The sequence below is a fragment of the Pelophylax lessonae genome (assembly GCF_965119305.1).
Source record: "Pelophylax lessonae genome assembly, chromosome: 6".
In the NCBI taxonomy this organism is placed as follows: domain Eukaryota; kingdom Metazoa; phylum Chordata; class Amphibia; order Anura; family Ranidae; genus Pelophylax; species Pelophylax lessonae.
Window position 1 is genome coordinate 77,148,678 of NC_138773.1, and position 15,110 is coordinate 77,163,787.

The window sequence follows — 15,110 nt, forward strand, 5'->3', positions numbered from 1 at the left end:
AGGAGTTTAAGCATGCATGGGATAGGCATAAGGCTATCCTTCATATAAGATAGGGCCAGGGACTATTCATAGGATTCAGATATATTGGGCAGACTAGATGGGCCAAATGGTTCTTATCTGCCGACACATTCTATGTTTCTATGTTAAAAGTTGTTTTCACCATACATGGTGCTGTAAAAATCTACTTTTTAAGGGCCTGTGACTGTGTTGACAGGCTTTTGCTGGCTTCAACATTGCTTCCCTCACCAGAAAAAAAGCGCTACAGGAACGCAAAAGCTCATTAAACAGATCCAATGCAGATCAGCTGCCCCCACAATTAATTCTGAATGATCGCAGAAGCATTTCAAACTGCTGTATACACACACACACACACTACACTACACATGCCTATCGAAGCCCATCATTACAGACCCAAAACTGTCTTTTTTTTTTTTTTTCTTTTGAAAGTTTCCCATTTGCTAAAGTTTCATGCTGCAGCAGAGTTCCAGGCCCCGATCTGAGTCCACGCTTCCAGATGTGTGGAATAGCGTGTTCTGCTCTGGCCACTATAGTTCCTATCTACATTCCTATTGTGCTCTGCAGTAACTAGGGGTCAGCAGGAGGAACCACAGCAGCCAGTGAGGGGCAGAGTTGTATAAAGTACTCAAAACCCATACTTGAGTAAAAGTACAAGTGCTCGATCAAAAAGTGACTTGTGTAGAAGTGGAAGTGCTCGATCAAAAAGTGACTTGAGTAGAAGTACTAAAGTATTCAACATTTTTTGTACTTAAGTATTGCAAGTAGTTTTTTTTTAATTTTGCTACTCAAGTACTGAAAGTAAAAGTACCAGTAGTTTTGAAAAAAAAAATTGCTACTCAAGTACTGAAAGTAAAAGTACAAGTACTGTGTTATGTAGTTATTAAAGAAAGAAGTCAAAAGTTTGAACATCATATTGTTTTTTATTATTTCAAATGCAGCTTTTATTTATACATACAGTATCATTTATTTTCGTATGCACTGATAATACACATGTTTTGAGCTTCATGAAACCTGCCATCTACTGTTCTGGCAGTGGTAATTTTTATAATTGTAACGAGTAACTATGCAGCACAAAAAAAAATTATTGGAGTAGAAGTATTGAAATCATTGAAAAAATGTAGTGAAGTAAAAGTGGAAGTAAGAGAAAAAAAGTCTACTTCAGGAAAGTACAGATACCGCCTTTCGGTACTTAAGTACAGTAGTGAAGTAGTTCTACTTAGTTACTATACATCTCTGGTGAGGGGACCTACTATTTGACCAGCCGGAGGAGTCAAAACAGATCATCACCGGGAGCTTTTCTACAGTGGGAAATTTTACCAATAGACCGCTATCTATAAAGCTGTTTTTCTTCCAGGCTTTTTCCTTTATGATTTTGTAGACCCCCAGACAGGGTCAGTTTAATAAAATGTCCTCTTGCCTGGCAGTGGGCTGCAGATGAAGACTACTGCTCTGTGTGTGGTCTCTGTACAGCATCCACCAATGTTTGCATTTACTTTAAGGGCAACACTGTCATCACACAAAAAATCTAAATAGCATGTCCCTGCAAAAGAAAAGGTCTTCTACCCACCTTCCTGCTGGCCCATGGCTCCTACCTTCGCTCAATTGAAACGCTGAAGCCTTCATTAGTCTCCTCAGCATTCAATACTTACTGGAGTGTTAGAAGCCTATGTCCCCTGCTATGCTGTGGTTCAATCTTCCACCCCCTATGTCGTTGCTGAGTCCCGTAATGAAGTAGAGCACATGTGTCAAACACAAGGCCTGTGGGCTGAATCCAGCCCGCCAGCCAACTGATGCAACCCCCTCGTCTCTACCCTGACGTCTCGCCTACCGTTGGCAGCAGAGCTGAGGATAGAACTCCTCCTACAGATTCTGTGCTTCTCATGCAGTGGCAGCACCCCTTCATCTCCTCCTCCCCTGATCTCTATATTTGCACTTTCCGCTTCCCAGCTCTGCCCCCAGTTTCTTTCTGGCAGCAACACAAAGTAAGGGGGGTGCACTGTGATGTAAGGGATGGTGGGATTTTCTTGACTTCTGATGGGGAGGGGGTAAGCTCTTGACATCTGATTTAAGGGGGAGTGGGTAGCTCTGGAAATCTAGTCTTACAGATGCAACAGGCCCTTTGAGGGCAACCATAGTGCTGATGCGGCCCGCAATGAAATTGAGTTTGACACCCCTGATGTAGAGGATCTGAAGAAGGAACCACAGCACACAGTGGGGGACACAGGCATCAGACACTCCCAGGTGTGTTGAACTCTAATGGAGGCAGCAGTGCTTCAACAGAGCAATGGGACAAAGAGGCAGCGAGTTTTCAATTTACAAATCTATGCAACAAAAAGTTCAATTTTCAATCTAAAATGCTAAACTATTATTTTTTTTTCATTTTTGGGTGTGGTTTAGCTAAAGAGTGTGTGTGGGATTTTTTTATTTTTTTTTTTAATATTGACTTTTCTCTAAGGGAAGCCTTACACCATTTGTTGACATGCGCAGACAATATGTGTTGCGGTATGTTTGTGCATGCGCTGCAATGTGTTTTTATGTGTTTTGTAGTGCGGTTTTTTATTTGTATTTTTTTCCCCTTGTTTTTATTTGTAAAGCCTCGTACACATGATTCGATTTTTTGGACGAATTTTCATCTGTTTTTTGTTGCATGATAGTCTCAAATCGAAAGTGAAGACGTTACTTTCATACGAAAATTCTCATACGACAGAATTCAACTTCAGAAGTGATATCATGTGTTGAATTGTTTCGTATGTATTCTTTTGTTGCATGCTTATTCTTGCTCTAAAAGATTTTTTTTGGATGAAAACTGTACAAATTAAATGAAAATCGGACGTTGTGTTCATGTACCATAACAATTTTATAGCCTGCACCTTTAGCTTTTGTCGTCCGAAAATTCGTAATCGGCTGTCAAAAGCACCATGCCATCGATCGTTCATCAGACTAAATTTTACTTCCGATTTTCTTATCGTGTGTACGGGCCTTTAGGCCCCTTTCACACATACGGTCCGTTCAGTTCATCAGTTCAGTCACGTCAAAATGTATCAGTTTTTCATCCGTTTTTTCATCCGTTTTTTTTACATCCACTACCAATGCAAAAACGGATGAAAAACGGACCGTTTGTCCGTTTACATCCGTTTTTCATCCGATCTGTTTTTTTGACGGATGAAAAATAGGGCATTCATCTGTTCCAAAAAACGGACATTGACGGAAGCAGATGAAAACGGATTCGTATAAAAAAAAAAAAACGCGCTAAGCACAAAAGTAAAAGGTGAATAAACCAAAATGAATGGAAGCAATACAAAATATAAATGTGAAAAGCTGCAGCTGTAGTGGGAAACACCAAAATAGTAAATGCAAAAGAAAAGCCGCGATAAATTGACACAATGATACTAAAATCAATCTGAAAAAAAATATTATGACAGTGAATTTTGCTTCAAATTATACCATAATATCCAATTGAATAAACCATAGCAGTGAATTAATCTATTCATAACATAATGTCCATATATAGATATAGAAAATAAAGAGTCCAAGTGCCGGGTGCAAGAAAGGAATCCTTCACCATATAACGTGACTTCCTCCACAATCAGTGCTGCATGCTAAGGGCACGCTAAACGCTTACCAGAGGGAAGATAAAGACAAACATCAGATATGTTGGGATCCAGTAGATGGCGTGATGCCTCTCTCTGTCAAGTCCAGCAGGGAGCCGCGATCTTAGACCAGCCACCGCACTAAAACAGTCCGGGCCCGACACTCCCAAGCGAAACATAAAAGAAGGGGGCCACAGATAGTGAAGTACGTAGGGGAACACTTTATGAATAAGGTAAAAAAACTCACATGTGAAAAGGAATAATAGCGCTAATGTCGGCAGATTCCACCAGAACACAGCCGCCCGACTTCCGGGTATCACGTGGTGACGTCAGCACGCCTTCCCGACGCGTTTCGTCATAGATGACGTCTTCCTGGGGACCCAGGAACAGTACCTCAACAGTGGATTCCTCCTAGCAACAACTGACCCCACAGCAACATAAGACCCACCTTCAGCAACAATAGATCCCCCACCAGCAACAATAGACCTCAATCAATAGACTCTGCAGCCCACCCCAGAACCCCTTTCATTACATGCATTCAGTGCTGGAGGTGCCGGAACTGCGTTCCCCTGTGTTCCCACTGAAAAAAAGCCCTGTGTATCTGTACATAACAAACATTCCGGGAACAAAAAAAAATGGAATTAACAGTCTCAAACCTCAGAACCTCTTTGTGTCAAGTCTAACTCCGCACCTAACAGGCCTCCCACATATAGTATACACATAGGTGTCTACATGTAACTTAAAATTTCAAGGGTCGGTATAAGATCCTGGAGTCCCAGTAGATTGTATCGCGGAGGCATGTTACCTTGCTAATCCCTCCGATTATTCTCGTTCGCGTGACATTGCAAGATCCTCGTCAATACCAGTTCCTTGGAGGACACCCCTGGGGTATGAAGCCAAGGGGACCACAATCTTTCAAATTTATGTGGCCGACCCCTGTGTTGGTAGATATATTTCTCTAAAAGGAGTGTATTGCCCATGTGGGTCACCAACATTTTAATAGATCAAGGCTGGACTTTAAACATGTCTTTCTCTCTTCATCTCCATCACATGGGGGGTTAGTAATTGATAGAAGGAAGATAACATTGTATGCACTTTCAGACCAGTTTACAGGAAATGACGCACATGTCAAGGTCAAATCCTTGCATGAGTAGAAGTTAGAAGCACAGGAAGGCCAGAAGGCCATTTCACAGGAATGAATTTAATTTTGGGTGGAGGCTGATAGAAGTAACACTTTCATATAACAAATAGCTTCTCAATGGCAGTTTTTGTAAAATTCCAATTCATATACTTTTTTCTGGGAAATATATAAATAAATTTATAGTAAGGCATTTATTAGGCGGATACAATGGAACATTCACTTTTTAGAGACCTCAGAACTATTTTTAAAATCACTTTCCTGACAAAGGCTACAGGAAGGGCTATTCTGACAAGCAGTTCCAGATTCTCCCACAAGTGATCTGACAGATGGACATGATTATGGAATTTGCTGAGTATCACAATTGTTTGATATCTCTCTAAAGCCCCGTACACACGTACCGATGGTCGGCATACAAATGTTCCTCTTTTCTTCCCGGGATGTCGGTGTCTGTTGAAAAGTGCAAAGACAGCACAAGGACAGCACAAGAATTTTGTCTGCAGACTTCAGCTGACTGCAGAAGTGATGTCATGTAATGGTTAACTTTCCCTGTGTTTTTAATTTTCTGAGCATGCCCAGTCTTGCAAATCTGCGGTCTGTCGGCCGAATTGTGTACTGACAGGCGAACAATCGTCCGTTCTGGTGTCGGCATACAAAAATTTTCATGTTTGCAAGAAAGACTTTTGTCCGCGGATTGTGCGCAGACATCTGTCGGAGGCACCATACTAACACGCGTACAATCGGCAGATCCTTCGTCCACCGACGTTTGTATGCCGACGATCGGTACGTGTGTACGGGCCTTTACTGGTTTTCAGGTGCCTGCAGTGCTGTCTGCTGAGTCCCTAGAGAATTCATTTCTCCGGCTCATTATTTAACCTGATTCCGGCTTACTGACAGCAGAATCTGTATTCGTGCCTCTTCAGAAATTCTCACCCTGCATTGTCTTGAGGGCCCATTTACATTTGTGCGGTGCATTAGGGCCGTCCAGAAAAAATAGTGGGGTCTACGACGTACAAAAATACCCCACTTATCAAGAAAGGACACGTTTTTGTAGCAACTCACAGCAATGTACTATGGTGCGTTGGGATGCTCTTCAAAATGAATGGCACCACAATCAGTCAATACATGTAATGTGCGTTGCGGCAACACATAGATGAAAATAAGCCCTAAAGCTGAGTTACAGACAGAGCTGGGCTTAAAGTGATTGTAAACAATCACATTGTAAAACAACCCAAAAAAAAAATCTTTTTTGTATAGATTTAAAAAAAATATATATATAAATACCTTTTTTTTGCCTTTTTTATAAGTGATCAGATTCTTTCTGTTCTCAACTGCGTAAGAGCTGGGGGGAGGAGAAGCAGCAGGACACAGAGCTTCCCAGTGAATGGCTGTGCAGCGGGGGCATGTCAGGACAAAGTCTGATCATTGGAGGAGAGCACACTGAGTTCCTAGCAGGTATCCTGTTCTCTTTTTGTATTGCTTCCTTTATGTGAAATCCCTGGTGTTCCTGGCAGTCCCTCTGCTTTCCTATTAAAAACTGACCACACTAAGCACACCGACTGCCAGGAACACCAGGAATTTCACATAAAGGAAGCAATACAAAGAGAACAGGATGCTTTCTCATACAAGTACATGGTACATCAGGCACATATCAGGAATATGAAGTGTTGAGGTAACAAATGCTTTAAGTCTCTCTCTTTGGGTCCCCTGGTTTCTGATGCCTTGGTGGGAGGATCCTAACTTACTGCCTTATTCTACAAGGCGAGGGGCAATGTGCAAAGTTGGCCTCTGCATGAATAGCCAGTCCCTGCCTTTACACAGATCCTCTCCAAGCTATGGCTCAAACCTGGAAGCAGCAATTTAAAGTAAAAAAAAAAAAGTAAAAGTAAAGTTAAAAAAATATATATATTTCTGCAGACCTTAGGCCCCTTTCACACTTGTGCATGATTTTGGTGCGTTTTGAGGAAAAGACATTATAAGCCCAGTCAAACTTGCATCAAAATCGCAGTAAAATCGCGCGACTTTGAAGTCGCACAAGTGTGAAAGGGGCCTTAAAGCTAATAGACTATCACTACATCAGAGGGAATTTAGCTTGACAATTTTTGTGTTTGTAACATACGATTTGCCAATTGCCAATCAAATGGGATCAAATTGATGTTCATTTTTGACATAGTTACATAGTTAGGTTGAAAAAAAGACACGTCCATCTACTTCAACCAACAGAAAAAATGAATAGAATACCTCCTATATACAGAACCCTTAGACCCCGTTCACACTGGGGCGACGCTACTTCCCGGGGCGACCTGTGAAGTTGCAGTGCGCTGCTCGCACCGCTACCTCGGGGCGGCCGGCACGGACTTGATATCATTGAAGTCTATGCAGGTCGCTCCGGGCCGCCCCAAAGAAGCTCCGGACCCTTTTTCTAAGTCGGAGCGACTTGTGTCGCTCCTATTAGAATGGGTCCACAGCTTCTCTATGGAAGGCGACCTACGGCGACCTGTCAGGCGACCAGGTCGCCTGACAGGTCGCCCCAGTGTGAACGGACTCTTACAAAAGTAAGCATGATCCAATTTGCTCCTGAGGGGATCAAAATTCCACATTGATCCCCCAGGAGGCAATGGGATATTCCCTTCATCAACATTACCTGCTGTTATAACTTATGTTGATATCCAGTTATATTTTGTGCATTTAGAAATGCATCCAGCACTTTTTTCAAACAAACTACTGAGCTGTCCAAAACAAGATCTTGAGGGAGTCTATAACACATTTTCACAGCTCTTACTGTGAGGAAGCCTTTCCATTCCTGGCACAAAATAAACCTGTTTAAAGGATAAGTTCACCTTTGGAATATGTTACATGTTTCACCCATACTTTCATGTAACATGTTTAAGCTCCTGCCTCCATTCCGTGCCCCCCGTGACAGCAGCTGGGGTATCTTCTCCCCGCACCCGCTGTCAGAAGTAAAAAAAATAGCTTAGCTGTGCAGGGATCCGCCCACATGGCCGTCATTCATTTAAAGAGTTCTTTGAATAAATTAACTACAGTGGGTACGGAAAGTATTCAGACCCCCTTAAATTTTTCACTCTTTGTTATATTGCAGCCATTTGCTAAAATCATTTAAGTTCATTCTTCTTCCTCATGAATGTACACATAGCTCCCCATATTGACGGAAAAACACAGAATTGTTGACATTGTTGCAGGTTTATTAAAAAAGAAAATCTGAAATATCACATGGTCCTAAGTATTCAGACCCTTTGCTGTGACACTCATATATTTAACTCAGGTGCTTTCCATTTCTTCTGATCATCCTTGAGATGGTTCTACACCTTCTTTTGAGTCCAGCTGTGTTTGATTATACTGATTGGACTTGATAAGGAAAGCCACACACCTATCTATATAAGACCTTCCAGATCACAATGCATGTCAGAGCAAATGAGAATCATGAGGTCAAAGGAACTGCCTGAAGAGCTCAGAGACAGAATTGTGGCAAGGCACAGATCTGGCCAAGGTTACAAAAAGATTTCTGCTGCACTTAAGGTTCCTAAGAGCACAGTGGCCTCCATAATCCTCAAATGGAAGATGTTTGGGGCGACCAGAACCCTTCCTAGAGCTGGCCATTAGGCCAAACTGAGCTATCGGGGGAGAAGAGCCTTGATGAGAGAGGTAAAGAAGAACCCAATGATCACTGTGGCTGAGCTCCAGAGATGCAGTCAGGAGATGGGAGAAAGTTGTAGAAAGTCAACCATCACTGCAGCCCTCCACCAGTCGGGGCTTTATGGCAGAGTGGCCCGACGGAAGCCTCTCCCCAGTGTAAGACACATGAAAGCCCGCATGGAGTTTGCTAAAAAACACCTGAAGGACTCCAAGATGGTGAGAAATAAGATTCTCTGGTCTGATGAGACCAAAATAGAACTTTTTGGCCTTCATTCTAAGCGGTATGTGTGGAGAAAACCAGGCACTGCCAATACAGTCCCAACAGTGAAGCATGGTGGTGGCAGCATCATGCTGTGGGGGTGTTTTTCAGCTGCAGGGACAGGATGACTGGTTGCAATCGAGGGAAAGATGAATGCGGCCAAGTACAGGGATATCCTGGACAAAAACCTTCTCCAGAGTGCTCTGGACCTCAAACTGGGCCGAAGGTTTACCTTCCAACAAGACAATGACCCTAAGCACACAGCTAAAATAACGAAGGAGTGGCTTCACAACAACTCCGTGACTGTTCTTGAATGGCCCAGCCAGAGCCCTGACTTAAACCCAATTGAGCATCTCTGGAGAGACCTAAAAATGGCTGTCCACCAACGTTTACCATCCAACCTGACAGAACTGGAGAGGATCTGCAAGGAGGAATGGCAGAGGATCCCCAAATCCAGGTGTGAAAGACTTGTTGCATCTTTCCCAAAAAGACTCCTGGCTGTATTAGATCAAAAGGGGGCTTCTACTAAATACTGAGCAAAGGGTCTGAATACTTAGGACCATGTGATACTTCAGTTTTTCTTTTTTAATAAATCTGCAACAATGTCAACAATTCTGTGTTTTTCTGTCAATATGGGGTGCTATGTGTACATTCATGAGGAAGAAGAATGAACTTAAATGATTTTAGCAAATGGCTGCAATATAACAAAGAGTGAAAAATTTAAGGGGGTCTGAATACTTTCCGTACCCACTGTACATCTACCTTCAGCCCTTGCGGCCGATGGCTTGTAGTTCTCTATACAATGCGAGGGTGCTGGTGAGTTCTCTTTTAATCAATGGATTCTTCCTGCCATTTAGTAACTGTCTGCCCATATCGGAGGTACGCACAGACAGTGTACTGCAGGATCCAGGCATCGCACTCACGATCTGCTGATCTCTGGTGCAATGTCTTACAAATATTTATTGCACATTTTTTACCTGCAGAATGACAAGGGTGACCCATGTATTACTGCCTTACTTCAATAGTTCATCTATTTCTGTGTTCGGCAGTTACCATAATATTTAGGCGCCATCATGCTAGATTTATTGCCAATTATACACATCTCAGTCTGTTTATGCCTCCTGTGGCCACAAGGTGCCCCCTTCCCCACTAGGTGTAGACAGTTTAGCAGGTTCGTAGTGGTGGTTTCTTGGTCGGTTGACCAGTAGTGGTCCCCAAATCCCCTGAAGAAGCCAACATCAGTGAAACATGTCGGGATTAGACAATACACTACAACAACCTATGCAATATAGAACTGTGATTATCTAATTGGCATGTGTGAATCATTTTTAATAATCTGATTTTAACTATGTACTGAATAAAATATGTAAATTTACATTTTTGCTTTCTACCTTATGGCACCGCTATAAACAAAGTGTAGTAAAATGCAGCGCTAACCATCCAGACTAAAATAAATAAAATATAACAAAATATATAAAATGTCCACAAAAGCAAGGTCAGTCCATATGTGTTAAACACCCTTAGTGTGCATAATTGGTATGTTGAGTGGGCAATCCAAATGGTCTACACCTCCACCGCATGCAATACTGGCCTCTTACCGGATGGAATTGACCACTGCTCTCACAGTGATCAAAAACCGCAGTGTGCAATTTTCCAAAGTGCAGATCCCACCCGAGGGCAATATGATCGATCACAAATCAATCCCGCTATAATCCCATCACAGACCTGCTTTCTTGTATACATTACTTTGGGGATGAGGTTTATGATATAGCATTGTCACCCAGCCACAAAAAATCCCTCCGTTACAAATCTTATTAGATCTTTATTTCTAATGGAAAGAAAGCAGCTGGATCAATTAAAGCTATGAATAAGGCCCCTTTCACACGGGCGATCCGATCCAATCCGCCTGTAAGTTTTTTAGGCGGACTTGATTGGATGCTCCATGTATCCCTATGGGGCAGCGGATGTCAGCGGTGACATGTCCGCTGACTCTCGCTGCTCTCCGACCCGATCCTGTCTGTGAAATCCAGACGGATGGAAACCCTATTTTACATCCGTCTGGAGGATTGGATCGGATGAGAACGGACAGGCAGTCCGTTCTCATCCAATCTTCCCATAGTGGACAGCGGGGATCTGACAGCTCTATCTCTGCACACAGATCGGAGACGGAGCTGCCATCTGCCTGCTCAGCGGGATCGGCGGATCGATCCCCCGCTGAGCAGAACTGACAACGTGTGAAAGAGGCCTCAATGTTGCATTTTAAATCATATAAGCTATACAATGCTGGTTTTGATGTTTGCTCAAAAAAAAAAATGGATTTTAACAGTTGCTGCAGTACAATTCTTCACACTCTGTTTCTGAACTTACGATTGCCCCCATTAAATGGTGCAGTAGTCAGTTTGACCATAAAATTGTCTTCTTTTATTTCTTATTTAAAGGCCTAATTACACATTCTTAGACGGAGTACACAGATCTGCACAAGTGCTTTAGCATGTAGAGCCTTCAGATGCCCCCAGCAATCACGTCCCTCTCAGCTACAAGGATGGACCCCACCTTATGTAGTTGCGTCACTGTTATAGCAGGAAAATGTTATCAGGGGCTGCTGTGCAACAGTTTCTGATGTGATGAGTGTCCAGAGGAAGACTAGGGTACACACCTCATCCTCTCCGTCTAATCAGCTATACATACTGATACAGCATGGGCTGACTGTAAATAATGTAAAGCTCTGCGGTTTTTACAAAGCCACATGTGCTTAGTTAGACAATCTGCAAACACCCATCTAACCACTATAGACTGCATAGAACGCCATAGTGTTTGCTGAGAACCTATAGCTACTGCAACATTTTCTTGTGACTCATGCACGTTTTAATGCAAGATGTCCTTTTTTTTCAGCAAAAATTAGAAAAGGGCAATCTGGGCAGTTTTATTTGGCATCCATGTAAGACTTTTCAATAGTGTTTGCTCACAGATTTAAAATTTCAATTACTTATATACATGAAAAAATGATCAACTTGATATACAGTATACAGTGCCTTGAAGAAGTATCCATACCCCGGGGAAAAGTGTGGCGTGCATTTGTATTCAGCCCCCCTGAGTCAATACTTTGTAGAACCACCTTCCGCTGCAATTACAGCTGCAAGTCTTTTTAGGGATGTCTCTACCAGCTTTGCACATCTGGAGGGTGAATGTTTGGCCCATTCTACTTTGCAAAATAGTTCAAGCTCTGTCAGATTGGATGGACATATTCTCAATTGGACTTAGGTCTGGGCCATTCTATAGTGGAGAAAGAAAGTTTGGGCACCCCAGGTAAAAATTTGTATTAATGTGCATAAAGAAGCCAAGGAAAGATGGAAAAATCGCCAAAAGGCATCAGATTACAGATTAGACATTCTTATAATTAGATTTTATTTCCATCATTTACACTTTCAAAATAAGAGAAAACAAAAAAATGGCGTGTGCAAAAGTTTGGGCACCCTGCAGAGTTAATATCTTGTACTGCCCCCTTTGGCAATTATCACAGCTTGTAAACGCTTTTTGTAGCCAGCCAAGAGTCTTTCAATTCTTTTTTGAGGTATCTTTGCCCATTCTTCCTTACAAAAGTCTTCCAGTTCTTTGAGATTTCTAGGCTGTCTGTCACGCACTGCTCTTTTAAGGTCTATCCATAGATTTTCAATTATGTTAAGGTCAGGAGATTGTGAAGGCCATGGCAAAACCTTCAGTTTACGCCTCTTGATGAAATCCCCCATGGATTTCGAGGTGTGTTTAGGATCATTATCCATTTGTAGAAGCCATTCTCTCTTTAACTTCAGCTTTTTCACAGATGGCATCAAGTTACCATCCAAAATTTGCTAAAATTTTATTGAATCCATTTTTTCTTCTACTCGTGAGATGTTCCCTATGCCACTGGCTGCAATACAAACCCAAAGCATGATTGAGCCACCCCCATGCTTAACAGTTGGACAGAGGTTCTTTTCATTAAATTCTGTGCCCCTTCTTCTCCAAACATACCTTTGCTCATTCCTTCCAAAAAGTTCAATTTTAACCTCATCGGTCCACAGAACCTGTTTCCAAAATTGTCTATATGTTCATTTGCAAAGTTCAAATGCTGATTTTTGTGGTGAGGATGTAGAAGAGGTTTTCTTCTGATGACTCTTCCATGAAGACCATATTTGTACAAGTATCTCTTTATAGTGGAATAGTGTACCACAACTCCAGTGTCTGCCAGATCTTTCTGGAGGGATCGTGCAGTCAAATGTGGGTTTTGAATTGTTTTTCTCACAATCCTGCAAGTTGTTCTGTCTGATATTTTTCTTGGTCTTCCAGATCTTGCTTTAACTTCCACTGTCCTGATGACTGCCATTTCTTAATTACATTCTGAACAGAGGATATTGACCTCTGAAAACCCTTTGCTATCTTCTTATAGCCTTCTCCAGCTTTGTGAGCGTCAACTATTTTCAGTTTCAGTTTTCTAGACAACTGCTTAGAAGATCCCATGGTGCTGATTGTTGGGGCAAGGTCAGATGAGTCTGGGCATTTAAACCCTTTGAGACTGACATCACCTGGTCTTCCCAGACTATGATTGAGAACAATCCATGACACTGGCAGGTCTCAGCCATGCAAAGGGGGCAGTGCATGCTATAAATTCTGCAGGGTGCCCAAACTTTTGCAGACACCATTTTTTTGTTTTCTGTAATTTTGAAAGTGTGAATGATGGAAATAAAATCTAACGTTTGTTGACATATAAGAATATCTAATCTGTAATTTGATGCCTTTTGGAGATTTTTCCATCTTTCCTTGGCTTCTTTATGCACATTAATACAAATTTTTACTTGGGGTGCCCAAACTTTCGATCACCACTGTATTGTAACATGGGGGACCATTAGCTCAGTTGCAGATGCGTTTCTCCAGTGATTCACTGTAGTTAGGTGCTATATTTTAAGAGCCTGGTAGCCCATTTTTATTAAAAGGCAAAATAAAAAGTTTGTAACATGGGTTTTTCCACGCAGTGGTTCTTCTCAAGTAAATAAACAACTGAAATTACTAGCCCACCTGGCTCTCTCGCTTTAGCACTACCTCTGCTCTTTGTGCTGGTCACACAGACCACAGGTTCCTTCAGTGTGGATGACTTCACACTAACGCACACAGCAGTGTTAATTTCGTCGACTAAAACCGACTAAAACGTTTTCGTCGACTAAACACAATTTTAGTAGACTAAAATACGACTAAAACTAAAACAATTCAGATGACTAAAATACAACTAAAACTAAAATGGCATTTTAGTCTTAAGACTAAAATACAACTAAAACTAAAATGGCATTTTAGTCAAAAGACTATAACTAATACTAAATAAAAAATTGACATCATCAAAATGAACACTCCTCTGCTGGCCATTTCTATATCGGCAACACAATTCCATCCAGAGCATGTAATAATAGCACATTAAAGTTTAAACATGTATTGCACCACCGCATAAGCATAGGTAAGAGGCATCTACTAAGCTGCTGAAAACTAAACAATTAAGAAAAAGGCTTTTCTTATATTTTTCCCTAATATTTAATGTTGGTAATATATTCAGGTAATATGTGCAATGACATTACAGCCAATGGAGTTTACAGTTTTTTGGGGTTTTTTTATTTTAAAGTTGCACTTCGGTTTGTAAAAAAGCAATATTTCTGTTTATGAAACTTGGTTTTATTTATAAAGATGTTATATATCTCAATGGCTAAATCTGTGTCTGTAGTGCGTGTTCAAACCTTATAATAACATATTACAGTAATCCCCCGCTCCATCGCGGTTCAGTTTTTGCGGTCCCGGTAATTTGCGTTTTTTTTTGTAATGTTATTTTACTATATAAATCATTAAAAATGAAATATTTTTGTGTTTTCCATAGCTCTTGCTCTGTCTCTCAGTATCTTTTATGTGTTTAAATGAGTTTCTATTGTTTTAAAAGTGTGTTTAAAGACCTTAAAATGCTTCTACACGTACAGTGACAGTAAAAAAAACATGCCTACAATGCATTTTAATAGGGTTTTTCTATTTCGCGGAATTTCACTTTTCGCGGCTGGGTCCGGAACGTAACCCCCGCAATGAAGGGGGGTTTACTGTATTCGATTTTTACTCCAGGAGTATATAATTCATTTGGAAATTCTAGAGAAATGTTTAAATAATGCATTACAATTAACCTAAACCTATTCGATTTGTAGTTGACTAAAATGTATGAGATTTTATTCGACCTAAATGTACTGGAGATTTTAGTTGACTAAAATATGACTAAAACTAAAACAATTCAGATGACTAAAATACGACTAAAACTAAAATCGCATTTCAGTCAAAAGACTAATATACAACTAAAACTAAAATGGCATTTTAGTCAAAAGACTATAACTAAAACTAAATCAAAATTTGCTGCCAAAATTAACTCTGGCACACAGCTCCTCTAGTGTGGATGGCT

General features: G+C 41.2%; 1 protein-coding gene across 1 annotated transcript in view; it reads left to right on the top strand.

Moving 5' to 3' along the window:
* The window catches only part of IFT140 (intraflagellar transport 140), a 194,950-nt gene that overhangs the window by 146,540 nt on the left and 33,300 nt on the right, over window positions 1-15,110 (top strand). The gene's annotated exons all lie outside the window — the stretch shown is intronic.